General features: G+C 34.0%; 1 long non-coding RNA gene across 1 annotated transcript; it reads left to right on the top strand.

The window, feature by feature from the left end:
- The first annotated feature begins 8 nt into the window (after nucleotides 1–8).
- On the top strand, nucleotides 9–27,983 carry LOC307195377. Its single transcript, XR_013830822.1, has 3 exons — nucleotides 9–44; nucleotides 660–814; nucleotides 27,814–27,983. It is a non-coding gene; the product is annotated as an uncharacterized lncRNA (long non-coding RNA).

The raw sequence follows: 27,983 nt of genomic DNA, 5'->3' as shown, positions 1-27,983 counted from the left end.
TCCCGGGACCCTCACAGTGGCGGGCTGCACAGGCTCCCCGGAAGGTGGGTGTGGATAGTGACCTGTGCTCGCACACAGGCGTGTTGGTGGCGGCAGCAGCAGCCTTAGCGTCTCATGCCCCTCTCTGGGGTCCGCGCTTTTAGCCGCGGCTCGCGCCCGTCTCTGGAGCTCCTTTAAGCCTCGCTCTTAATCCCCTCTCCTCGCGCACCAGGAAACAAAGAGGGAAGAAAAAGTCTCTTGCCTCTTCGGCAGGTCCAGACTTTTCCCTGGACTCCCTCCTAGCTAGCCGTGGCGCACTAACCCCCTTCAGGCTGTGTTCACACCGCCAGGCCTCTCCCTGCGCTCCGACCGAAGCCCGAGCCTCAGCTCCCAGCGCCGCCCGCCCCGGCGGGTGAGCAGACAAGCCTCTCGGGCTGGTGAGTGCCGGTCGGCACCGACCCTCTGTGCGGGCATCTCTCCACTTTGCCCTCCGCACCCCTGTTGCTGTGCTCTCCTCTGGGGCGCCGAAGCTTTCCCCCTCCGCCACCCGCCGTCTCCACCCGCGAAGGGGCTTCCTAGTGTGTGGTAACCTCTCCTCCTTCACAGCTCCCTCCCACTGGTGCAGGTCCCGTCCCTATCCCTTTGTCTCTATTTATTCTTTTTTCTTTTGCCCTACCCAGGTACGTGGGGGAGTTTCTTGCCTTTTGGGAGGTCTGAGGTCTTCTGCCAGCGTTCAGTGGGTGTTCTGTAGGAGTTGTTCCACGTGTAGATGTATTTCTGGTGTATCTGTGGGGAGGAAGGTGATCTCCGCGTCTTACTCTTCCGCCATCTTCTGGTAAGTCCGAAAACTGGCATAAAATATTTTTAATGTCCTCTTGTATTTTATATTTTTGTGGCAACTCAATGTTGCTCCCATACTCATTTCTAACGTTGTTTTTGTGTTTTGTCTTATTTTTGATGTATAAAAATTTCACAGCTTTATCAACTTTATAGTTTCTTCAAAGACTCTTAACAGTTTATTTTGTATTTGTTTTCTACTTCATTAATTGCACTCATTGTTTCTTATTTCCTCTCTTATACTTTCTTTGAGTTCATTCTTTTTTTTTTTCAACTTCTTTATTTTAGTGTAATTTATTTTTGTTAACTCTTCCTTATACTATCTTTGTTTAATTTGATAGTTGACTCAGCTGATACTCCTTGGCATGTTATCTGTGAAAGTTGAGGCCCAGGTCAAATTGGGTTCTTTCAGAGAGCATTTGTATTGACTTCTGCCAGATGCCCAAATTCACGGACAATCTGATACTGCTTCAAAAGTTTAGCTTTCAATTTAGAATTCAAACATGTATGAGAAACAATACCTGATTATGAAGTTCTTGCAATCTTTCGTTTTCTCTTCCCCAGAACAAAATGCAGGTAGGCAATTTCTTGACTATGCTGTCAGTGAAGATAGGAGCACATTTATTTCTATCTTCTCCTTATACTGAGAATGCAGCTCTTGAAGTCTCAGCATCATGTAGGGTAAATAGATTCTTCACTTCTCCATTAAAACAATTCACATTCTCATGTGCAAAGAGAAAATATTCAAAAGAAATAGATTGTGGAAAATAAAAAGAAAAATTTCTCTATACACAAAAATATATTTTGTTTTAAGTTTCTCTAATTGGATAAAATCCTTTTGAAACAAGATGTTGTGGAATAAGTTAATGTATACTAAGTATAACTAAGTAAGTGGTTATTATCAATGTATATCTCTTTTTTTTGGCACTTATTTATTTATTTACTTATTTATTTATTTATGGCTGTGTTGCGTCTTCGTTTCTGTGCGAGGGCTTTCTCTAGGTGCCGCAAGCAGGGGCCACTCTTCATCGCGGTACGCAGGCCTCTCACTATTGTGGCCTCTCGTTGCGAAGCGCAGGCTCCAGACGAGCAGGCTCAGTAGTTGTGGCTCACGGGCCTAGTCGCTCCGCGGCATGTGGGATCTTCCCAGCCCAGGCCTCGAACCCATGTCCCCTGCATTAGCAGGCAGACTCTCAACCACTGCGCCACCAGGGAAGCCCCAATGTATATCTTTTTAACTTTCATTTCATATTGGAGTATAGCCAATTAACAATGTTGTGATAGTTCTAGGTGTACAGCAAAGTTACTCAGCCATACATAAACATGTATCCATTCTCCCCCAGACTCCCCTTCCATCCAGGCTGCCACATGACATCAATGTATATTTTGAAAGAGAAGGACTATATAGTGAATATGAACAGATAAGTGAGAACTAATCTTTGAAAAGTCTTCTATAGTAAACCCAGGAGTTTGGGCTTTGCTATAAAGGCAGTTGGAAAACAAGACAATACTTTAAATAGGAAGGAAATGTATACCACATATTGTTGTAGAAAGATGAGATTGAGCAAATAGATAGGAAGAATGGGTGAAATAAGTATGATGCAGCATTTGGAGCTGCTTAAGAAATCTGGCTGCAGCATTCAAAGGGAAAAAGATGATAATAGCTTGAACCAAGAGAGGAGCTGACAGTAGAGAGAGAAAAGATATCTTTTATTTTTAAACTTTATTATATCTTTAAATAATAATATGCCCTCATTAAAGGAATTGCAGTCATCATTAGGGATGAGTACAGAGATCTTGCTGCTGTGGGTCCAGAAAGAGCTTTCTATCAGTGTGAATGGACAATGTGAACAGTGTAAATGGACAGCTCCTGAAGGAGCTGGAGAAGGAGATTTTGAAGAGACTATCACTTGCGTGACTTTGAGTGCCACACTTCCAAGGAAGAAAGGAAATAAAACAGCAGAAAATGTATGAACATATGCATTCATATACGAAATAAGAAGGAATAGAAGTAGATATCAGTTTGTGAGCCTTCTTGATGACTTTTTCATTTCTCAGTTCTGTCTAATATTTTGCGTAACAGGGTTTAGGGAAATGAACAGAATATGCAGGGAAGTTGAGAAAAGCCTGCCATGTTCAACAGACACATCAAATTCCAGATATTTTCAGTGAATGTTTTAATCAGTTTCTTATGCAACTACTCAATGGTTAATCCATTCAAATTATAAGACTTATTTTTCATTTTTGTTATCATAAGAGTTTTTCGACAGGTACTAAAAGCTTTTAACTTGGCTGGTGCTCAGCAAACCCACCACCGTGTTTATTTAGGTAGATTTGCTTCTTGTGTCAATTAAAGGAAAAAAAAAGTGAAATCACCTGGAACCAACCAATTACCATTACTACCTATGCATGAATGTATTGGAATGCTTATTTGTATAAGTCTTTCTATAATACAATTCAAATTATTTGGCTCCAAACCAGGACAAAATGTTAAGGAAAGCTGTTAAGTTTTTAAGAGGGATTTTCTCCTTTACAATTTGGTAATTATAGATTTTTAAAAAAGAAAAAAACCCTAAATACCTCCACATTGCTTATTCTTGGCAGTGGAGGATGTTAGCTATTTCCCAGGGGTGCTGTGGTGCTCTTTTACTGGAACACTTTAAATGATAAAAACACCATAACAGGCCCAAAGCAAAGGCTAGCCTCATCAATTCTCTGAACATATTGCAGTGGTAAAGACTCAGATATAGGAAGGAATCTCTCAAGTGTCAACTTCTCAAGTGAACTAATCTTCGAGATACTGGCCTTAGGAATACTACTGTTATTCTCTACTTTGTATGTTGGTGTTAAATGTGTAACAACCTTGGGAATATTATCAATCTAAATAATAGCTCGTATGGGTTGGTAGAGGTTGGGTACCTGCTCCATTTCCAGTCTGTTCACCGTATGTGACAATTTCATTATAGTCCCCTCACTACACCCTCGTGTAGTGTCAGTGCCAAAGGATAGGTTTTTCCCAGGCAGGAGCTAGGAACAAGTTCAAAGTAGGCCACAGTTTTTACTGTATTCTAGTAAAACAACATAGTTTTTAAGTTGGTTTTAGAGAGAAAGTGCCTATGAAGTCAACCTTAATTAGTATTCCAATTTTAATCATATAAAAATGTAGATTACTAAAGATGGAGCAAAAAATAGTTAAAAAGAAGACACCAGAAATGTGAATTAGAATCACTCAGAAAATAAACATAAAGGCAGTAGGATTTTTCTATTATTTTGGAGTTTAATATAAGAATTATGATAAGGTATTATACAAACTCATTAAAAATGAGAAAATTAGCTATTAATTTTAATTAACACAGGGAAGAAATATATTGGAAATTAGACATAAAATTGTCTATCAAGTTGAGAAATATTCTGGAAAATATCTCGGAGTATCAAAAAAAAAATCTCCAGATGTTTCTAGAAGAAAATACGCAAGCACACACTTCTAATAATTTACCTCACAATTTATATAAAAATAAAACCAACTAACAGATGATTAGCAAAAGTTCCTATTATTTCTCAATTCAATATATTACCAATGGCATATAAAAATTTTTCTATAAATTTCACGATAATATTTGTTTGCTTGATTATTGTCTTTTGGGGAGATTTTGTTTCACCATTTGTTTTCTACAGCAAATAATAACCAACAAAAATTTTGAGTGTTTCTTTACCCAATTGTTCCTGGGATGAATAAATGGACTCTACCTGGTTTATCAAAAACTCACAGGAGGGTTGAATAGAAGACCCACCAGAGATATTTTCTTATAGAAGAGATTGCAGGTATTCAATTTATCTGTAAATCTAAAAATTAAAAAAGGAAATCAAGAAATATCCCTTCATATCTGTTTTGTTCATTCTTCAATAGTTGTAATAACTAATATAAAAGAAACAAAATTTGTGGAAGTACACAAAATTTACCTTTGAATGCATATAGTAATATAATTGACTTACTATATTTCCAGTCACTTATTAATCCAGCAAACCTTTGTTGAAAGGTATTGAACAAGGCACTATCCTCTCTTAAGTTATGGATTGTATTCTGAAGATTATTTCATTTCAAAAAAATCTGTAAAGTTTGTATTTAATTGCAGACAAACCAATTTGAGCGATATTTCAAATAAACTGGAAAATCTTAATTTATTTACAATATAAACCCACATTTGGGGAGTTTTGCTTGACAGTATGGTTAATCCATATATCACTTTGGAAGATGATGGATATTGTGCCTTCCAGTAATTTTCTAGCACATTTCTACCAGAAAGAAAATAACTCTACACATTTTTAATTATTAATACAATATATGTATGTTTAAAAAAACAGATATTACACGAGGCTAATGCAAATTTTAAAAATTCCCTCATCACTAGTGCTAACTTTAAGTATAAATTTTTCAACCATTTCTTCAGTGGGTTGCGTTCGAATCTCTGAATATACTTATTCTGGAGATCTCATCTCATAAACTCTAACATATACATTTGTCCATTTATTTTTATTAATGTAATATCAATATATGTGCATAATCAGAAAGAATAAAAGAGTAAGAAAGGCTCATAATAAATAAATAAAACCCTGCCTTACCATTTTCCAATCAAATTTCCATGCCCTACTTCATGGTACATTTTTAAATATATCTTTTGAGAGTTAACTATTACTGATGCTATTCCTGCTCCTGGAGTCTTTCTTTTCTCGTATTAGTAGAATTAATTCAGTTTTCTCATAATTAGGTCTGTATGGTATATCATTTTACATCCTTTTACTTTTAACCACTCTGTATATAAGGGTTTCTTGTAGACAACATTTAGTTTGGTTCTGTCTTTTCTGAGAATCTTTAAATTTCAATTATACTGTTTAGTCATTTGCTTTCAATTTCATTAACAATGTTTAATTTTAACACTACCATTTTAATATTCTCATTTTTGTTCTTTTTCCCTATTTCTTGCCTTTTACATGAATTATTCACTTTTATTATGCAGTTCTCCTATATTGAATGTCTATATAATAATTTCAATTTTTAATTTTTACCAGTTTTCTAAAATTTACTATATGCATCTTTAATTAACATGATCAACCCTAATTTTATTGTATTGCCTGAAATTTCCTTCTTTGTTTTTTGTCTTGCTTTTTATTATTATCATTATTATTTTAGTTTTAGTTTTCCCCTGTGATCACTTTTTTCTGTTATTTTGATCTTGCTCTTTCACATTGTGAGGGTTCCTCAAGTATCTGGAGATTCTTGATTGCCTAAAAATATTCAGTGATGAGGCAATAGAAATTCTGCTGTAAACCTTAAGTTAAACGGTTAGACTATTCGAAAGGTTCTGCTTTTGAGTATGGTTAGGTGGCCCTCAGTAAAGGTTAAAAAACGTTTGGGGTCATTTTCGGTTGTCACAATTATTAGAGGGCACTGTGAATAAAAACAGTGAATACTCATTCAGTCCTTATAATATTCCTTTACATGTAAGTATATTTTCTTCAATATTTTATCTAATTTAATCCATAAAACTGCCCTATGAGATAGATAGCAATATTTTTGCTGTTTTTAATTGAGAACATTTAGTTTTGGCATGTAGTAGGGCAGGTGCCAGACATTCTTATGTGTAGTAAAATCTTCCTCTCCCTTCCCCAGTTTGGAATTGGTCTTCTCCAAATGCCTGTTCCTTCCACAGAGTGTGGGGATGTACTTTTTATTTGGAGCTCCTGTTGTCCAGGAGTTTAAGATTTTCTACTTTGGTTTCACTACCCACCCCAACTCTTCTGTTACTTCTCCAGATTACTGATCTAATTTACAAAAAAGAACACTTCTTTTTTGGCCTGTGGAAAATACAATACTGGCAGCAGGTCATTCTAATCAGGAAGGTGAATGAACTAATAATGTATACGAAAAGTTTCAACTAATCCCTTGTTATAAGCTCTACTTCCTATTGTTGTTCTCTATTTTACTTGATTTTCAGACTCCATGTCTACAGTTTTTATATGAGAATTGGGCTTGCTCCATGCCTGTGACTCTGGTATGCATAAATTTGGCTTAACTTCTTTAAAGTACCACACCAATCATTATTGAGCCATCTGATTTCCCTTGTTAAGTAATCTTTGCAATCATATATAAACTAATGATATTTTCTACTCTTGTTCATTGTAGTAGGTCAATACCTTTATCAGTTTCTTTTCTATGACTTTATTAGTATCTTGAGGAGGGGTTATATACGAATTGATATAATGGACTATCTTCAACTGAAATGCAGTAAAAATCTTGACAATATTCTTGAGCCATTTCTCATCCTATGTTTTGAAACCTTGTACTGCCATTTCTAAAATCATGGGAATGCTCAGAAGTAGAAGCAAATTATATTCTTGGTTAAGATGTTTAAAGATATTGTAGTCTGAGAAAAACAGTGGAAAAAGGATATTATTTTTACTCAGATGTGTAGACATTTGACCTGTAATACTCACTGAAGTTAGAAGATGCATATTCACACTATGTTTACCCAACTGTTATCTAATCGACTCCTGCTCTTATTACCTTATGATTTGAAAATCAGCTTGATTAATCAAAAAAGCTTATAAGTCAGAGATAAATGATTGTTTATAAAAGCCCATAAGAAAAAATTTTAAGGAAAAAGTTTTACTCAGTCTTTCTTTTATATCTAAATTTTGTATATTCAGTAATTAAGTGGAATAAGTAAAAAATATTTTACTCTTTTGATCTGTTCTCATACTAGTACTCACTAAACTTAGAAATAAACCAGAATTGAGAAACCTAAATTGAATGCTATACAACGAGCATTTATTCATTTCTTCCACAATCAAAAGTAAAGGCATCCTGCATTTTTAAAATAGATGGTATATATTTTTATGTCCTTTTGCATTGTTACACATGTCTGTTAATATACTGGAAAGGTTTTCAAAAACTAAGACATCGATGGAGAGTGACCTAAGACTAGGCATTCTATTAATGCAATTGTCACATATATATATATATATATATATATAGATCTCATTTTTGTCATATTTCTCATTATATTTTAGTGCTTTATTTTTACTGTTGTCTCTCAGCCTTTTATTACTCCTACTGCGTTGATTTATATTGCTTAACACAATAATTACTCACATTATACTGATTTCTATATGCCCAGTTCCATGAATTCCTACAAGATAATTGGCTGACATTGGAATATGCTGAGTAGTATTGCAACCCATTTAAAACTTGGCTGAGGAATGTGATCTTCTTCCCAAGAAAAAATGCAACATAGGTTATATTCCCTGCATTTTCCTTGTCAATCATCTTTATAGGAAATTGAGTAATGTCTTGTTAAATATTTTCCTCTTAAATAACCACCCAGTGCTAATAAATGTAATATTTTTAAGTTATTTTTTAACAAAGTTTTTAAATTATGTCTTTTTAATATAATTAAGGGTTAATTCTTCTTTATTATTTAGATGCCATATATACATAAAGATTTCTATGTAAAGGTCATGTTTTACAAAATATTTTTAGTATTAAAGAAAGACAATCAATATACACTTCCAGTTAGGGAAATAGGCATAAAAGTTAGGAGACAACTATGATAGTATGTTATTCATGCCTTAAAATGTTTTGTTTCAACAGGAAAGTGGTAAAAGTGAAAGAAATAAAGAAATAAAGTCAAACATGCACAAAGGATACATGCACACACACACACACAAAATATCTTAATGGACATATTATAACAAATTATTTCCTTGGGAACTATGATTATAGATTTTTTTGTTTTTCAAATCAGCTTTCTAATTTTTTACCAAAGAAAATGGAAAAAATGAACAATACACATACACAAGAATAGAATAAATTCCAAATGGATCAAGAATCTAAAGGTAAAAAGTGAAACCATACAATATTAGAAGACAACATAGATGCATTCCTCTATAATTCAGATGCAGGGAAGAGTGTTCTAACCATGCAGATGAACATTTTGATAAAGTTGATTATACAAAAGTTTAAAAAATACGCAACCCAAAAGTTAATCTGCAGTGCATAAACACCAACAATAAACTGGGAGAAACTTTTTTCAATATATACATGAATATATAGATATATACACAATATAGTACATATATATTTACATATATATGTACACTCTGTATATGTGTATGTATATAGTGAAGATGACTAAAAACCTCATTTAAAATTACACAAAAATATTTTTAAATGTCCCTTAAACATATTAAAAGATTTTTAGTATCGCTCACAGTTAGAAAAGACATGTATAATACAATGAGATGCCATATCTCCCTTAAGAGATTGGCAAAAATTTTAAAGTATGCTAACATTCCTTTGGCAAGGCTTTGGGGAAAAGGGGCCTCTCATTATTGCTGGTAGGCATGCAAACTGGTACAACTACTTTGGAAAGAAATTTGGGAATATCTAACAAAACTATACATGCATTTATTTACCTTTTGACTCAGGCATCCCACTTTTGGGAATTTACCCCAGTTATATATGCAACAATACAAAAATGTGTATGCACCACATTATTCATTACAACATTGCTTATAATTACAAAGCATTGGAAAGAAACCAAATGCCTGTTTATAGGAGAATTGTTGAAACAACTATGGTAATCTGTAGTCTTAACTAAGAGGAGGAGGATTCTATTTGTAAATATTGTTAAGTTAAAAAAAAAGCCAAGTAAAAAGAGTATCTATAACACCTTATTTCATATATATATATATATATATATATATATATATACACACACACACACACACACATATATGTACACATACTTGTTTATACAAAGAAAGGTAGAGGGAGAATAAAGAAAGGTGTAATGCATTCTTAAAATAGTCACACTGCAGGAAAAATAAAATCACAGTGCTTGTAGGGCAAAAACTAGTTTTCCCAAATCTCCAAAACACATTGGCACTTTTGAGATCTGTGTCCCGTGTTTGCCAAAATATATCACACAGAGTCTCTGTTCTTAAGGAATTGACACTATAGTATAACAAGAAGTATAAATCAACATTTCAAGACTAAAAGCAATAAAGCAATAGAAGTATGTTGGTGTTGTGACAGAAGAATGCATAAGTAAGGTTGGTTAGACAGAAAGAGCATGGTGTATTTTAAAATGCACCAACCCTGCTGAATCTAACTAGGTGGTTTCTACTTGTTATGTGATCAAATCTGCAAACTAGAGAAGTACAAGGGTTTTCAGTAAGTACAAGTGATTAGCATGGCTCTCCTTTCAGTTCCTTGCCATTTGCTCCTGCAGGCAAACCTTGTGTTAAGTGGTAAGAGCCAATGTGTGAAAAGAGATACTTAAAAGCAGAGAAGAGGCAATAACAGTGTATTCTTACTGCTTTTTGTTCCACTGGCTGAGGAGGGTGCCATGTCAGTACTCAAGGTCTATCTAAATACTACCTAATAAAATCTTTACCTCACTTTACGTATATACTCTGGGATTCCATTTCTTCTTGTGTCATTAGACTTAAAGCAGGTCTGGGCATGGTCAACCATAAGAAGTTAGCCATAAGTCAGAAAGGAAACATTGTCAGTATTGCTGATGGCTAATCAGAGAGAGAGCTTGGCAAAGAAAGACTGATATTTAACTTGAGGCTTGGAAATAGTTTATTCTTCACCAAGAAAAATAGTATAAGTGCATTTTTAAAACTTAAAATTTTTAAAAACAAAAATTTGAGATAACTGTACCTTCACATGCAGGTGTAAAAAATAATAAAGGGAGGTTCCATATACCCTTTATCATTAACATTCTGCAAAACTATAGTAAAATATCACAACCGGGATACTATTATAGTCAAAACACAGAACAATTCCATCATTACAAGTATCCCTCATTTTTGTCCTTTCATAGCCACATCTACTCATCTCCCATCACTACCTCCTCCTTTATCTCTGGCAACCATTAGTTTGTTCTTTATTTCAATAATCTTGACATTTCAAGAATATTATATAAATGGAAACATGCAATATATAACTTTTAAGAATTAGCCTTATTCACCCAGCGTAATTCTCTGCAGATTGATCTACGTTGTGGTGTGTATCAATAATCCTTTCATTTTTTATCGCTGGGTAGTATTCTATTGTATGGATGTACCACAGTTTGTTTACCCATTCATCTATTAAAGGTATCTGGGTTATTTCTAGTTGGGGACTTTAATAAATAAAGCTGCTATATACATTCACATATAGGTTTTTATGTTAACATAAATTTTCATTTCTCTGGGATAAATGCCCAGGGGTACAAGTGCTGGGTCATATGATTAGTTGCATGTTAGTTTAGTTTAAAGAAACTGCTGAACTGTTTTACAGAGTTACTGTACCATTTTACATTCCCACCAGAAGTGCATAAGTGGACCAGTTGTTCTGCACCCTTGCCAGGATCTGGTATTGTTGATGTGGTTTTAATTTGTATTTCCCTAATGACTAGTGAAGTTGAACATCTTTTCATGTGCTCATTTGTTATCTGTATATTCTCTTTGTTGAAATGTCTCTTTTTGTCTTTTACTCATTACCTAGTTGGATTTTTAATTTTTATAGTAGAGTTTTGGGAATTGTTTATATAATATCTATTCTAATTTGCTTTTTAAGATATGCAGCAAATATTTTACCCCAGTCTGTAGTTTGACTTTTTATCCTTTTAACAGGGTCTTTCACAGAGCAAAAATTTTTAATTTTGATGATGTCTATTTGTTCAATTTTTCCTGTTATGCATTATACTGTAGTGTCAACTCTAAGAACTCTCTGTGTAGCCTTAAATCCTGAAGAGTTTTCTATTATTTTTTCTAAAATCCTTATAGCTTTACATTTTGCATTTAGTACATAGTCCATTTTGAGTTAATAAGTGTCCAGTTGATCCAACATCACTTGTTGAAAGGCTATCCTTCCTCCTTTGAATTGCTTTTGCACCTGTATCAAAAATCAGTTGGGTATATTTATATGAATCTATTTATTGGTTTTCTGTTATGGTCTATTGTTTTATGTTTATATACCTCATCAATACCAAGCTACTTGTTCTTTGTATATAATAAACTACATAAAAAGTTATACTTGTCTTGAAAACAGGTAGACTGATTGCTTCCACTTTTTTCTTTTTTTTTCTCAAAATTATTTTAGGTATTCTAGTTCCTTTTCCCATCCATAGAAATTTTAGAATGATTTTATTTATATCTATAAAAAATCTTGCTGGAATTTTGATGGAAACAACATTAAACATATGTATCAACTAGGGTAATATATCTTTCCATTTATGTAGATATTTTTTGATAATTTTCATCAGTATTTTTCAGCACAGAAGTTATGTACATGTTTTGTTAGATTTGCACCAAAGTGTTCAAATTTTTCTTATTGTGAATGGTATTGTATTTAAATTGTTTTGTTCATAAGTTTATTTCTACTATATAGAAGTAAAATTTATTTTTGTATGTGTAGTTTGTATCCCACAACCTTTCTGAACTCAATTAGTAATTCCAGAAATTTTTCTTTTTTTGGAAATTATTTGGGATTTACTATATCAACAATAATGTCACTATAAATTGGGACAGTTTTATTTCTTTATTTCTGATTTGTATGCCTTTTATATATTTTTGTATTGAAGTATGGTTGATTTACAATGTTGTGTTAGTTTCAGGTGTCGAGCAAAGTGATTCATATATATATATATATATATATATACACACACACACACATACACACACACACATATACTTTTTCAGATTCTTTTTCATTATAGTTTATTAAAAGATATTGAATATAGTTCCCTGTGCTTATGCCTTTTATTTCTTGCTTTCCTTATTGCACTGGCTGGAAATTCCGGTAGTATACTGAATAAGAGTTAGTGAGCATCCTTATTCCTTGCCTTGTTCCCAGACTCACAGAGAAAGTTCTCAGTCTGTCATCAATAAGTGAGATGTTGCCTATAGATTGATGGTAGATGCTCTTTATCAAGTTTAGAAAGTCCCCCTCTATTCCTACTTTCCTGACAGTTTTATGATTAATTGGTGTTGAATTGTGTCCAATGTTTTTTACCAGTTGATATAATCATGATTCTTCTTCTTTATGCTATTGAGATTCTGGGCTACATAGATTGATTTATTCCAGGAAAACCCCCACTTGTTTATGATACATACTTCTTTTTATATCTTGCTAATTCTATTTGTTAATAATGTGTTAAGAATTTTTGTGACTCCCTCCATGGAAGTTAATGGTCTACAGGTTTTATTTGGTTTGGTTTTTTTACTGTCTTTATCTGGTTTTGGTATCAGGGTAATGCTAGCCTCATTAAATGAATTGGGAAGCTTTCCCTCCTCTTCTGGAAGAGATTGTGTAGAATTAATATTGATTCTTCTTTAAGTGTTTAGTAATATTTTCCACCCAGTGGGGATAAAATCCAAGCAATCTACTTGGCCTTTTCTGGTACCCCTCCAGCAAGGGTGGTGAGGTACCTTTCTACAGCCTGACCAGTATCAATGTTTAGGCTCCTTACTCAGCCATTTTTTGTTGTGGATTAGAGACACATTTGTTTCTGCTGGGTTTGGGTGGAGTAGAGTGTTATGTCTAAAAGTTGTTGTTTTGGTTTTTCTTCTTTTTTGATTTGCCAGGATGGCCCTTTACTGGTCCTTCTGCTAGAAGGGGTAGGCTTTGAGGGAGGGGGTGTTTTTTGGTCTGTCTGTTAGCTTTCCTGGTTGCTAGTTTCTTCATCTCCAACTTTGAGAGATGTGAGGCAATAAGAAAACCCAGGGAAGCCAACACTATTTTTTTCCTTGGGTCCCCTTGTACTTTCTTTCTTTATGTTTTAGAATCTTCTTATGTTTACTTTGTATATTGATATACTGTCCAGGGTTTTGGTGCTTTTTTTTGTACATAATGAGAAGATAAAGAAAAATATATCTACTTCTTCTTTGTGGAATTAGAAATCTCACTCTTTCCAGAATTTATAACATGAAATTTTAAGACTGACAACAGTCTGTTTTAACACATATGCTAACTTAACTTCCACGTTATTCATCTCAATTGCAATAAATGCTTGAGTTAAATCTAAATATAGATTATCATATTCAAAGGAGTGCTCAGCCAAAATATCAGTCAATTATATAGTTAAGGGACTGCATGAAAAAAAATTATGATCATTTCATATACTGAAAACATTATCCAAAAAGGAAAAAGACTGGAGACTCAAGAAATATAGGAATTAACTTAGGAGAGCCATAAGAAGAAATACAAAAAGTGAGTCAATAATAATAACTGGCATAAGACCTAAATTATTTAAGCATCGAATAGGAAGTTAGATACCTGTGTATATTCTCCCAGCCAAAAAAATATTGTCCCTGTTAAAATGCTATGAGAAAGACATTAAATGATTTTAGTAGAAAACTGGAGGCATAGTATAATTAATATACCTTAAAAATCACAATATATTTACCCCTGTTCCCCCCTTCTTTCTATATTTAAAGTTCTATCTTTGTTTACAAAGTATATATTTATGGCATGCAATTGCACTTGATTTTTGGTTTTAGATGCGTGAAAAAATTTTGCATATATTGAAATATATATATAATATCATAGCACTGATTATGGTAGAAATTGTTCTATAAAACTCATTTTAAAATGCAGAATATAAGACACAAAAAATTAAAATGAAATGTTGGAATAATTTTGGACAAGAGGGAGGGGATATGGGGATATATGTATACATATAGCTGATTCACTTTGTTATACAGCAGAAACTAACACAACCTTGTAAAGCAATTATACTCCAATAAAGATGTTAAAAAATAATAATAAAAACAAGATTTTTAATAGTAAAATAATATTTTAAAGTGTAGCAATTTGTAAAATAATGCCTTGAAAAAAATGAAAAATGCAAAGTAAAAGAAGAACTGGAAAGCGTAATTTGATTAATGCCCAATACAAATAGAAAGAGTATTAAAATACCCCCATCCTACTCCTGCCAAAGTCCTACAATTTTAGGATTTTTAAAAAATTATTTATTTACTTATTTATTTATTTTTTATTGGCTGTGTTGGGTCTTGTTGCTGAGCTCAGGCTTTCTCTAGTTGCGGTGAGCGGGGCGACACTTCATTGCGGTGCGGTGTGAGGGCTTCTCTTTGTGGTGGCTTCTCTTGTTGCAGAGCACGGACTCCAGGCACGTGGGCCTCAGTAGTTGTGGCTCACGGACCAGGATCCTTCTGGACCAGGATCTTCCGGGACAGGGGCTCAAACCTGTGTCCCCTGCATTGGCATGTGGATTCTTAACCACTGCACCACCAGGGAAGTCCAGGATTTTTTAAATGATTGATCTGTCATGTTTGCTTCAAAAGAAAATGTTGCCCCAAGATTGTGTCATGTTATAGAATAAGAATGGAAAATTTATAACTAATTTAATAGCAGTGGAAAATTAACAACACAATCTATTTAAATCAGCATGAGTAAAACCTACATACACTATTGTGAAAAAAATAGAGAAATGCATATAGTTTAATCTCATTTATATTTGAAGGCAATGCACATATGTTAAACTATTTTATAAACAAAGAAATAAAATGGAGGAAAGTTTTCTTCTAGTGGTAAGATTAGGCAGGTAGATATCATGGATATGTTCAATTGCTTATGCTCACAGTTGGTACGTAGATGTTCAATACATTGTTTCTTAATCCAAGCATATGTGTTATATGTACAACTTAGGTGTATAGGTGCATTAGAATAGATTAATTCTGAGAAGTTTGATAGCAAAAATAGAAATATTGTTACTTTTAACATAAAAGTTAACCTGTACTTTTACATTTATGTGTGTGTGTATATATGTGTGTGTGTGTGTGCGCGCACTTGTGAACAGATATACTTATATTGAACATCATGTTCAATATATATTGAAAAACTTTTGGAAAGATATACATCAAATTTTGCCAGTGTAATACCTGGGATGTTGGCATAAACACTGGGGATTCAATGATGGAGGATTTTTGTTTTTGTTTTCTGATAACTTACATATTATTTAAATTATATTTACAATGATATTAGATTCCTTTTTAATTTAAAATTATTAATTTAAAGCTACAAAAGTAAAGAAGACATAAAGCTCACTAATACACAGAGAAAACTTTCATTTTTCCCAGTCTAAAATAAAAGCCAACGATTTCTTAATTTTAATTAGATAACTCAGTGTGTAATAATGTCCTTTTCAATTCTACTAGTCAAGTAGGATTGAAATGATTTCCAGAGAGCCCAATAAATAGACATTGATTTTATTATTCATTTTTCCTTTGTCTTAGAGGAAACTCATGGAACATAATAAACCTTTGCCAGTCATACATATGTAACATGAAGACTGGCCATTTTCTACTAGACAATTTCTTTTTTTTTTTTTAACATCTTTATTGGAGTATAATTGCTTTACAATGGTGTGTTAGTTTCTGCCTTATAACAAAGTGAATCAGCTATACATATACATATATCCCCATATCTCTTCCCTCTTACGTCTCTCTCCCTCCCACCCTCCCTATCGCACCCCTCTATGTGGTCACAAAGCACCGAGCTAATCTCCCTGTGCTATGTGGCTGCTTCCCACTAGCTATCGGTTTTACATTTGGTAGTGTATATATGTCCATGACAGTCTCTCACTCTGTCCCAGTTTACCCTTCCCCTTCCCTGTGTCCTCAAGTCCATTCTCTAGTAGGTCTGTGTCTCTATTCCTGTCCTGCCCCTAGGTTCTTCATGATCTTTTTTTTTTTTTTTAGATTCCATCAGTTTCTTAATTTTACTAAGTTTTATTGGAGTATAGTCACTTTACAGTGTTTTCTTAGTTTCTGCTACACAGCAAAGTGAATCAGTTATATGTGTACATTTATCCCCTCTCTTTTGGATTTCTTTCCCATTTAGGTCACACAGAGCATTGAGTGGAGTTCCCTGTGCAATACAGTAGGTTCTCATTAGTTATCTATTTTATACATAGTAGTGTATATATGTCAATCCCAATCTCCTAATTCATCCCACCCCCTTTCCCCCCTTGGTATCCATAAGTTTGTTCTGTACATGTGTGTCTCTGTTTTTGCTTTGCAAATAAGTTCATCTGTACCATTTTTCTAGATTCCACATATAAGCGATATTATATGATATTTGTTTTTCTCTTTTGGACTTACTTCACTCGGCATGACAGTCTCTAGGTCCATCCACGTATCTGCAAATGGCACAATTTTGTTCCTTTTTACAGAGTAAATGAGTAATATTTCATTGTATGTATGTACCACATCTTCTTTATCCATTCATCTGTCGATGGACATTTAGGTTGCTTCCATGTCCTGGCTATTGTAAATAGTGCTGCAGTGAACATTGGAGTGCATGTATCTTTTTGAATTATGGTTTTCCCTGGGTATATGCCCAGGAGTGGGATTGCTGGGTCATACGGTAATTCTATTTTTAGTTTTTTAAGGAACCTCTATACTGTTCTCCATAGTGGCTGTATCAATTTACATTCCCACCAACAGTGCAAGAGGATTCCCTTTTCTCCACACCCTCTCCAACATTTCTTGCTTGTAGATTTTTTGATAATGGCCATTCTGACTGGTGTGAGGTGATACCTCATTGTAGTTTTGATTTGCAATTCTCTAATAATTAGTGTTGTTGAGCATCTTTTTGTGTGTTTGCTGGCAATCTGTATGTCTTCTTTGGAGAAATGTCTATTTAGGTCTTCTGCCTGTTTTTTGATTGGGTTGTTTATTTTTTGATATTGAGCTGCATGAGCTGTTTATATATTTTGGAGATTAATCCCTTGTCAGTTGCTTTGTTTGCAAATATTTTATCCCATTCTGAGGGATGTCTTTTCATCTTGTTTATGGTTTCCTTTGCTGTACAAAATCTTTTAAGTTTCATTAGGTCCCATTGTTTATTTTTGTTTTTATTTTCATTATTCTAGGAGGTGGGTCAAAAAAGATCTTGCTGCAGTTTATGTCAAAGAGTGTTCTGCTTATTTGAGCTTAGTTTTGTGTATGTGTATGGTGTTAGGGAGTGTTCAAATTTCATTCTTTTACATGTAGCTGTCCAGTTTTCCCAGCACCATTTATAGAAGAGACTGTCTTTTCTCCATTGTATATTCTAGCCTCCTTTATCAAAGATAAGGTGACCATATGTGCGTGGGTTTATCTCTGGGCTTTCTATCCTGTTCCATTGATCTGTATTTCTGTTTTTGTGCCAGTACCATACTGTCTTGATTACTGTAGTTTTGTAGTATAGTCTGAAGTTGGAGAGGAAATAAAAAAATACCTAGAAACAAATGACAATGGAAACACAACAACCCAAAACCTATGGGATGCAGCAAAAGCAGTTCTAAGAGGGAAGTTTATATCAATACAATCCTACCTCAAGAAACAAGAAAAATCTCAAATAAATAATCTAACCTTACACCTAAAGCAACTAGAGAAAGAAGACAAACAAAACCCAAATTTAGTAGAAAGAAAGAAATCATAAGGATCAGAGCAGAAATAAATGAAATAGAAACAAAGAAAACAATAGAAAGATCAATGAAACTAAAAGATGGTTCTTTGAGAAGATAAGTAAAATTGATAAACCTTTAGCCAGACTCATCAAGAAAGAAAGGGAGAGGACTCAAATCAATAAAATTAGAAATGAAAAAGGAGAAGTTACAGCTGACACCGCAGAAATACACAGGATCTTAAGAGACTACTCCATCAACTATATGCCAATAAAATGGACAACCTGAAAGAAATGGACAAATTCTTAGAAGGTACAACCTTCCAAGACCAAACCAGGAAGAAATAGAGCATATGAACAAATTGGTCATAATGAAATTGAAACAGTGATTAAAAATCTTCCAACAAACAGAAGTCCAGGACCAGATGGCTTCACAAGTGAGTTCTATCAAACATTTAGAAAAGAGCTAACACCTATCCTTCTCAAAATCTTCCAAAAAATTGCAGAGGGAGGAACACTCCTAAGCTCATTCTACGAGGCCACCATTCACCCTGATACCAAGACCAGACAGATATCACAAGAAAAGAAAAGAAAATTACAGGCCAATATCACTGATGAACATAGACACAAAAATCCTCAACAAAATACTAAGAAACAGAATCCAAAACACATTAAAAGGATTATACACCATGATCAAGTGGGATTTATCCCAGGGATGCAAGGATTCTTCAACATACGCAAATCAATGTGATACACCATATTAACAAATTGAAGAATAAAAACCATATGATCATTTCAATTGATGCAGAAAAAGCTTTTGACAAATTTCATTTATGATAAAAACTCCCCAGAAAGTGGGCATAGGGGGAACCTACCTCAACATAATAAAGGCCATATATGACAAACCCATAGCAAACATCATTCTCAATGGTGAAAAACTGAAAGCACTTCCTCTAAGATCAGGAACAAGACAAGGATGTCCACTCTTGCCACTATTATTCAACATAGTTTTAGACAATTTGTTATAGTCATTCAGAGTTCTGGTCACATTCTGTAGTTCATCAGGTATCTGTATGACTAAGATATCTATTTATTAGAATTTCTTTAAAAATTTTACTCAGTCCTCCATGACATGCAAATGCCACACACTACTTCATGGTTTTAGCCCACTGAAGGGTATAATCCTTACTGTAGTCCTCACAGCCCTTATAATCTAACAGTGCATTTTCTTGTGTGTGTGTGTATGTTTTCCTTTTTTCCTTTCATTTCCATCTACTCTATCCATTGTGTTCCTTCCTTCCACTATTTAACAAACACCTAGTTTAGTAAAAATATCTTAATTACATAGAGCCTAATTTATTCTCAACTCAGTTATTAAAAAAAGATATATCTTGTTATATATAATATCCTCAAATATTTTTTCTCTCATTATTTTGTGTCTGGATTTAGTACTTTCATTTCTTAATTGCTTCTTTTATTCTCATTATTGTTTATATGACTAGTACAAGCATATCAATAAACATATGTAATATAGTTTTAAAAATAATTACCATTTCAAATTTAGTCTTCCAAATGTACATGTTTAATAAGTGAGGAAAATAATATATTATTGATTGTTTTACATTTTGAAATTAATAAGTTAGAGAATAATCATTTCATAAGAAATGAGGATTCGGCCTGCAGTCAGCAAAGGTTAAAGTCATTGTTTTTATCTCAGATTGTGCAAAAGAGAAGTAAGAATATTTTTTCTTTTCTTCATTTCAGAAGATATAAAAGTACATGTAATCTGTAATAATTTGGAAGACAAATAAATGAGTTAAACCATACATCTAAAATCTGTAGATTAGTCATACTTTCCCTGAATTTGTTCCAATATATTGCTAAGCTAACTTTCAAAATTTTACTAAAAATTCCAAACATTTGCTGAAACTGACACTGTATTCTAAAGACACAAAATATTCTGTTGGATTGCTATTGAAAAATTATTTTGTCACCCATGGGCAATCTGGAGCAAAGCTAACTAATTATATTATGTAGGCACAATGGACTGAAAAAGCAAACAGATACCAGATGGTGATAAAAGGGCAATTATCAATAACACAGCAAGAAAGAATTACCCACATCAATTAAATCTATCAAACCAGTAGGAATTAAAATAAGTAAGTTAATTTGCATGCATCTTCTACTCCCAGATATGTAAAAAGTTAGATAAAATATCCATCTATCTGTTGGTAGGCTTCCTGCAGTATCCAAGATTGACATTTCATTTAAACATATTGGTCAACAAAAAGGTTTCTCACAGATTAAAAATGAGGTCCTAATTACTGTCTACTGATTTTGCTATGTTATTACTGGCAGAAAGCTACATGGCAGAAAAGATTTTATTGTGGTCAAATGATAAAGATCCACATAACTCAGCATGCTCTTGAGAATCTACTGTAAGTATGATTAAAACCATGCTACCATTTCCCAGAAACCATGTTTTCTCTCACTTAATGTCCACCTACTGCTGTTTTCATAGTCTTCATCACAGTAGAAGTAAATGTTAAAAGAGCCTAAATATGATATTTGGATTGTGATTTTCTAGGAGCAAAATAAAAGCCATTTTAAAAGAGCCCATTTGGTAGCAGTTGATTAAATTCTGGTCCATTCATTATTTTAACCATGCAGACTGTTATTTTTTTTGTGTGTTAACAGCCTCTTACCATCTTTAGAAAATTTGGAGAAAAAGATTTAATCTAGAAAGTGGATATACTTTCAGATTGATTGTCCTTTAGTTGCTAGTCTATTTTCTGCTCACTTTCACAAGACTGTTTCTCCATAGAAATGTATTTAAACTAGTCGACCAAAACAAGTTGAGCTGGAAAGAATATGAATGACCTTTTGCCAGGTTGGTTTGGCTTAACACCTGGTCATTAACTAGACAGTTTTTATTAATAGTTTCCTTTCTTCTGCCATCTGGTTTAGCATAATATTTCTGCAAAGCCAAAGTAACTTTAAAGACAAAAATTTGTAATATTGACAATAAGCATTGAACATGATGTGGTCACTGTCTTATCTTAACTCCTATCTAAAGTTTAGAAAATATTAAAGTCTGGATTTTATAAGGCATGGTAGCCTGCCTCTGTAAACTAAGTGTTCATTCCTAAAGTCTAGGCAAAATGTTTAAGGGCTATCACTAAAATATTGAAAGGTTTTTAAATTTACACGATGGTTTAGGTGCTTTTTTTGCCCAAAATCTGAGGTAAACCTTCTGGATTAACTTTCCAGACGATTATGGTGTGGACTTGTACATGGTAGTTACTCCTTCCTTGTCAAATATTATTTTGCCTGAACAAGAGAGTTTACAAAGTATATTTATAAACATTATCTCATTTGATTCTTTCAACATCTCTTTGAAATAAATAGGTGGTTGTCTTTTAGTTTAAATAATTAGAAGGCTGAGGCTCACAAAATTTAGAGAGTTCAAATGTGTTCAACTCGAACATGAGAGATCTCAGATTAAGCCGTGAGACTTAAGACTGAAACACCATTAAATGCCTTTCTTTTAAAGCCTTTTTTTATGTTTTCGTGTTTTTAACAACATAAAGTAGGGCATATTTAATTACAATCCTTCTTCATATTATTTTTTACTGACTACAAAGACCTCTATGTGAATGTTTAGAATAGCTTTATTTCTAATCACCAAAAACTAAAAACGACCCAAGGATCTATCAACTGTTGAATGGGTTAACACAGTGCAATACATCCATACATCAATAAGATAGATGAATCTCATCACAAGGAAAAAAAAATTTAATTTTGTATCTATATGAGGTGATGAATGTTCACTAAACTTATTGTGGTAATCATTTAATGATGTAAATCAAATTGTGCTGTACACCTTAAACTTATACAGTGCTATATGTCAGTTATATCTCAATAAAACTTCTCTTTCTTAGTCACCATCACTATGATACCTCAACAGTTAATAAACCCTCTGCTCTGTCATTTCATATCTTTCAATAGAACTGCAAGCATAATGTTTGAATTGATATGTGGGGCAGTGCTTGCTTTGCAATCCCTTTGAAATGGGGCATGACACTTTGATTCATATCTAAAATACAAAACAAAAGAAATAAAAATTCGCACACCTCAAAGAATAACCACAAAATGGATATTTTAAGAAAAGTGTCATGATTATATGAAGTGGGATATACAAAACAGAATACCCAGGCAATTCGCTAATTCTGTTTTTATCAATACTCAGACATTTTCCCTTCTTACACTAAGTCCCTGAAACAACTTCCATTGTCCTACTAATTTAACTGTCAACTTCATCTTGCATATGTGACTTAGCAAAACAGAAATACAAATATTAGCAAAGCAATCATCTGTTCTTCTTTAAGCACCCTTCCTGGAGTCAGCTTACTCACTTCAACTGAACAAGTTTGTTTTTTGTTTCTTTGTTTTGTCGTATTTTGCTTTGTTTTGTTTCATTTTCTTTAGAGATGATTTTGATGCAAATATTAAAAAACATTTCTTCCATATTGTTAATAAATTATTTGATTATTACTACTCTTCTACTTTCAGACTATTTGAATCTTGAAGGAAAATATTATTAATTAATAAATATACATAAAAAGAATGAATAAATAGTGTAAACCTATCTAAATAGAAGCCAAACATTAGAGAATAATGTTTGATATAGAGCCAACTTTAGAGAATTTGGAGGGGGATAGAAAACCTGAGGTGAGATTCAGTATGAAAGTTTGTTTTACGATATAGAGATATTTTGGTTTAGAAAGCAGAGCAAAAAATGATAAAAGTTTTTGACATATATTATAATGAATATTGCATGTAGAATGAATTGAATAGAGAGACACTAGGGTTTCATTTCATAACACAAATACCTGACAAATATTTATTAGTTATGTATTTCAACAGCATTCGTTTTCAAGTTCCAGAAAGAAAGGGGGAATAAATAAGCAAATGAGAAATTGCAAGATACTTCAGAGACAAGTATTTTCTTTTGGAATTCTGAAATAAATTTATACTGTCATCATTATCAGCAATAAAAAAAAGGAAAATGCAATGATCAGTAGAAAATAGTATTTAAAATATTATCTCTGTAATGATCAATCTATTTAATTTAAATGTTTATATTATTATTGCTTCTGAATTACAGTGTTTGAACATGAACCATTTCATGCTTTATGTGCAGAAGAACATCTACTAAAAGTACAGTAATAATACTTCAACATCATTGTAAAATATACGTATAAAATCTGGTTTCTCAAAAGGTTTCAAAGGGGCACATGTCTTTGAAAATTGGACCATTTTGTTCCCTTGCTCACAATCTTATATGTAATAAAGGACCATTAGTGTGTCAATAAAAATAACAGTTTTCCTGGCAAAAATATACATGCATCTCCCACATAACTTCAGTAGTACATTACTGAAAAGCAGTAATAATGCCACAAAGTGCTATCAGACTGTCTATTTCACATTTTTGTAAATGTGACATTTATTATGAATTTCACATTAGGCTAAAATCCACAATTAATTTCCTAAAATATAATTAAATACAGTAAAGCACCTGTGTAGCAATTTATTATGTAAAATACTTAAAACTTTGTTTCCTGATCACTGATTAAGATGAATTAACAAACATTTGGCTTGCATGCTTTAACACATACAGTTTGCACCCTGTACCATAAACACCGTGCCATGTTATAGCATGGGAAATAACAGAGAACTACATAAATATGTTAAAAAACAGAGAGACAAATATTTAAATTAAAAACAATGCAAGTTACTATTCCTCACCAAGTAAGTTGGAGGATAAAGCTGCAATAAATTGAAAGAAGAGGGGAGGAGCGTAGAAGTAGTATTATTTGCCATGGGTACAGAAGGTGATGCTACAGAGGAGTGTATGATGGAGGGTTAATTTCAAGCAAACTCCCAGACTCAGAAGAATTAATAGATATCCGTTGTTGCTTTAATGCTGCTAGAAGGAAGGCTATGAAAAATCTTCAGGGAAGGTGATGTACCATTTACTGTGAAAAACCTTAAAATGGTCCTTTGTACACCTGTGTTTATGTTTGTAAATTTCTTACTTGATGAAAGATATATCCCTTTTAAACAAAAGTCATCTAAACATATCACTTTCATACTTGGTTTTTTAATTATATGTGTCAACTTGACTGGGTCATGGGGTGCCCAGGTATTTGGTTAGACTTTATTTCTGGGTGTGTCTGTGAGGATGTTTCCAGATGAGATTAGCATTTGAATTGGTAGACAAAGTAAATCAGATTTCCCTTCCCAATGTGAGTCAGCATCATTCAATCTGTTGAGGGCCTGAATAGAACAAAAAGGCAGGAGGGAGGATTTACTCTCTGACTTGTTTAGCTGGACTTTTGTCTTCCTTCCCCTGCCCTCAAACTAGGGCTTACACCTTAGGTTCTTCTGGTTCTCAGGCTTTTGGAGTTGGACTGGAATTACGCCTCCAGCTTTCCTGAGTCTTCAGCTTCCAGAGGACAAGCTGGACTTCTGAGCCATCATAATTGCATGAGTCTATTCCTGATAATAAATATCTTTATAAATATTTTATGTATACATACATCTATCCAATACACACAAACAAACACATAAACATACATACAGGCATACCTCGTTTTACTGTGTTTCACAGATTCTGTGCTTTTTAGAGATTGAAGGTGTATGGAAACTGTATCTACATCTGCACTATTTTTCTGAGAGCATTTGATTACTTCATGTCTCTATGTCACATTTGGCAATTTTCAAACTATTTCAAACTTTTTCATTATTATTTTATTTGTTATGGTGATCTATGATCAGCAGTCTTCATTGTTACTATTGTAATTGTTTTGGGGCACGACGAACTGTGCCCATATAAAACAGGAAACTTAATTGATAAATGTGTGTGTTCTGACTGCTCCACCCACCAGCTGTTTTCCATCAGTCTTCCTCTCCTGAAGCCTCCCTATTCCCTGAGTTACAGCAATACTGAAATTAGGCCGATTAATAACTTTACAATGGCCTCTAAGTGTTCAAGTGAAAGCAAGAGTTGCACATCTCTTGCTTTAACTCAAAACCTAGAAATGATTGAGTTTAGAGAAGAAGGCAAGCCTGAAGCAGAGATTGGCCTCAGCTAGACCTTTTGTACTGAACAGCCAAATTGTTAATGGAAAGGAAAAGTTCTTGAAGGAAATTAGAAGTGCTGCTCCAGTGAACACTCAAGTGATAAGAAAGTGAACCAGCCTTATTGCTGATATGGGAGAAAGTCTGAGTGTTTTGGATAGAAGATCAAACAAGCCACAACATTCCCTTAAGCCAAAGCCTAATCCAGAGCAAGGTCCTAACTCTTCAATTCCAGGAAAGCTAAAAGAGGTGAGGAAGCTGCAGAAAAAAATGTGAAGCAAACAGGGATTGATTCTTGAGTTTTGAGGAAAGAAGCCATCTCCATAACATTGAAGTCCAAGGTGAAGCAGCAAGTGCTTATACAGAAGCTGCAGCAAGTTATTCAGAAGATCTAGCTAAGATAATAAATGAAGGCAGCTACACGAAACAGCAGATTTTCAATGTAGATGAAACAGTCTTCTATTGGAAGAAGATGCCATGTAGGACTTTAATAGCTGAACAGGAGAAGTCAATACCTAGCTTCAAAAAGGACGGGCTGACTCTCTTGTTAGGGGCTATGGCAGCTCACGATTTTAAGTTAAAGCCAATGCTCATTTACCATTGTAAAAAATCCTAGGGCCCTCAAGAATTATGCTAAATTGACTCTGTCGGTGCACTATAAATGGAACAACAAAGTCTGGGTGACAGCACATCTGTTTACAACATGGTTTACTGAATTTTTTAAGCCCACTGTTGAGATCTACTGCTGAGAAAAAAAGATTTTTTTAAAAATATTACTGCTCTTTGACAGTGCACCTGGTCACCCAAGAGCTCTGATGGAGATGTACAAGAGATTAGTGTTTTCATGCCTGCTAACACAGTATTAATTCTGCAGCCCATGGATCAAGGAGTAATTTCAAGTCTTATTATTTAAGAAATATATTTCATAAGGCTATAGCTGCCATAGATAGTGTGTGATTCCTCAGATGGATCAAGTAAGTTGAAAACCTTCTGGAAAGGATTCACTGTTGTAGATGACAGGAAGAACATTTGTAATTCATGGGAAGAGATCCAAATACCAACATTAACAGGAGTTTGGAAGAAATTGATTCCAACCCTCATGGATGACTTTGAGTGGTTTAGGAATTCAGTGGAGGAAGTAACTGCAGGTGTGTTAGAGAACTAGACTTAGAAGTGGAGCCTGAAGATGTGACTGAATTGCTGCAATCTTATGATAATGCTTGAATGGGTAAGGAGTTGCTTCTGATGGAGGAACGAAGAAAGTGGGTTCTTGAGATGGAATCCACTCCTTGTGAAGATACTGTAAAGATTGTTGAAAGGACAACAAAGGATTTAGAATGTTACAAATACTTAGTCAATAAAGCAGTGGCAGAAGCTGAGAGAACATACTCCACTTTTGAAAGGACTTCTACCATGGGTAAAATGCTATCAAACAGCATGGCATACCACGGAGAAATCTTTCTTGAAAGGAAGAGTCAATCAATGCAGCAAACTTTATTTTCATCTTATTTTAAGAAATTACCACATCCACCCCGATGTTCAGCAACCACCACCCTGATCAGTCAGCAGCCATCAACATTAAAGCAAGACCCTCCACCAGCAAAAAGAATAATGCTCACTGAAGTCTCAGATGATGGTTACTATTTTTAGCAATAAAGTATTTTTAAACTAAGGTGTATACATTGTTTTTTCAGACATAATGCTACTGGACACTTAATAGACTACTGTATAGTATAAACATAATTTTTATATGCACTGGGAAACCAACAATATCGTGTGATTGGCTTTAATGAGGTGGTCTGGAACCGAACCTGTGATGTCTGAGGTATGCCTGTATATATCCATATATATTGCTTCTGTTTCTCTGGAGAACCTTGACTAATACATATTTTGGTACTGGGAATGGGTATCACTGAGTCTGTGTAGTCCACTACTCTGCGGTACCTGTCATCACTATACAAACACAAGAAGCATGTTTATCTTATAGACATGCTAGTAGTCTTTTGGAATATCAACATCCACTTCTAGTGTGAATCTTGAGAATTATCTTAGTCATCATTTTGTTTAAAATGTGTTAAATAAGGCAAAATACATAAAATCTTTCCTATAACAGTAGTCAGAATCATTCAAACCTTTAAATTTTTTCTTTTTTAGCAATTAATGTCTTCTATAAAATGTGAGTATTAATAATCAAGAATCTTTCTACCAGCAAAACTTATCTGCAGACCACTATTGAAGGACTTTTACTGATTATTACTCTTGATTTAAATATTGAATATATACATTATTCCTGTCTATCTTGTAGTACCTTTAGGCTCATCTCACTCAAACCAAGCCTGTAATTAAACCCTTATTATTATTATTTTTTTAATTAATTTATTTATTTTTTGCAGTACACGGGCCTCTCACTGGTGTGGCCGCTCCCATTGCGGAGCACAGGCTCTGGACGCGCAGGCCTAGCGGCCATGGCCCACGGGCCCAGCCGCTCCGCGGCATGTGGGATCCTCCCGGACCCGGGCACAAACCCGTGTCCCCTGCATCGGCAGGCGGACTCTCAACCACT

Source organism: Stenella coeruleoalba (genome assembly GCF_951394435.1).
Source record: "Stenella coeruleoalba genome assembly, chromosome: 12".
Taxonomy (NCBI): domain Eukaryota; kingdom Metazoa; phylum Chordata; class Mammalia; order Artiodactyla; family Delphinidae; genus Stenella; species Stenella coeruleoalba.
This window is presented reverse-complemented; position numbering and strand designations above follow the sequence as displayed.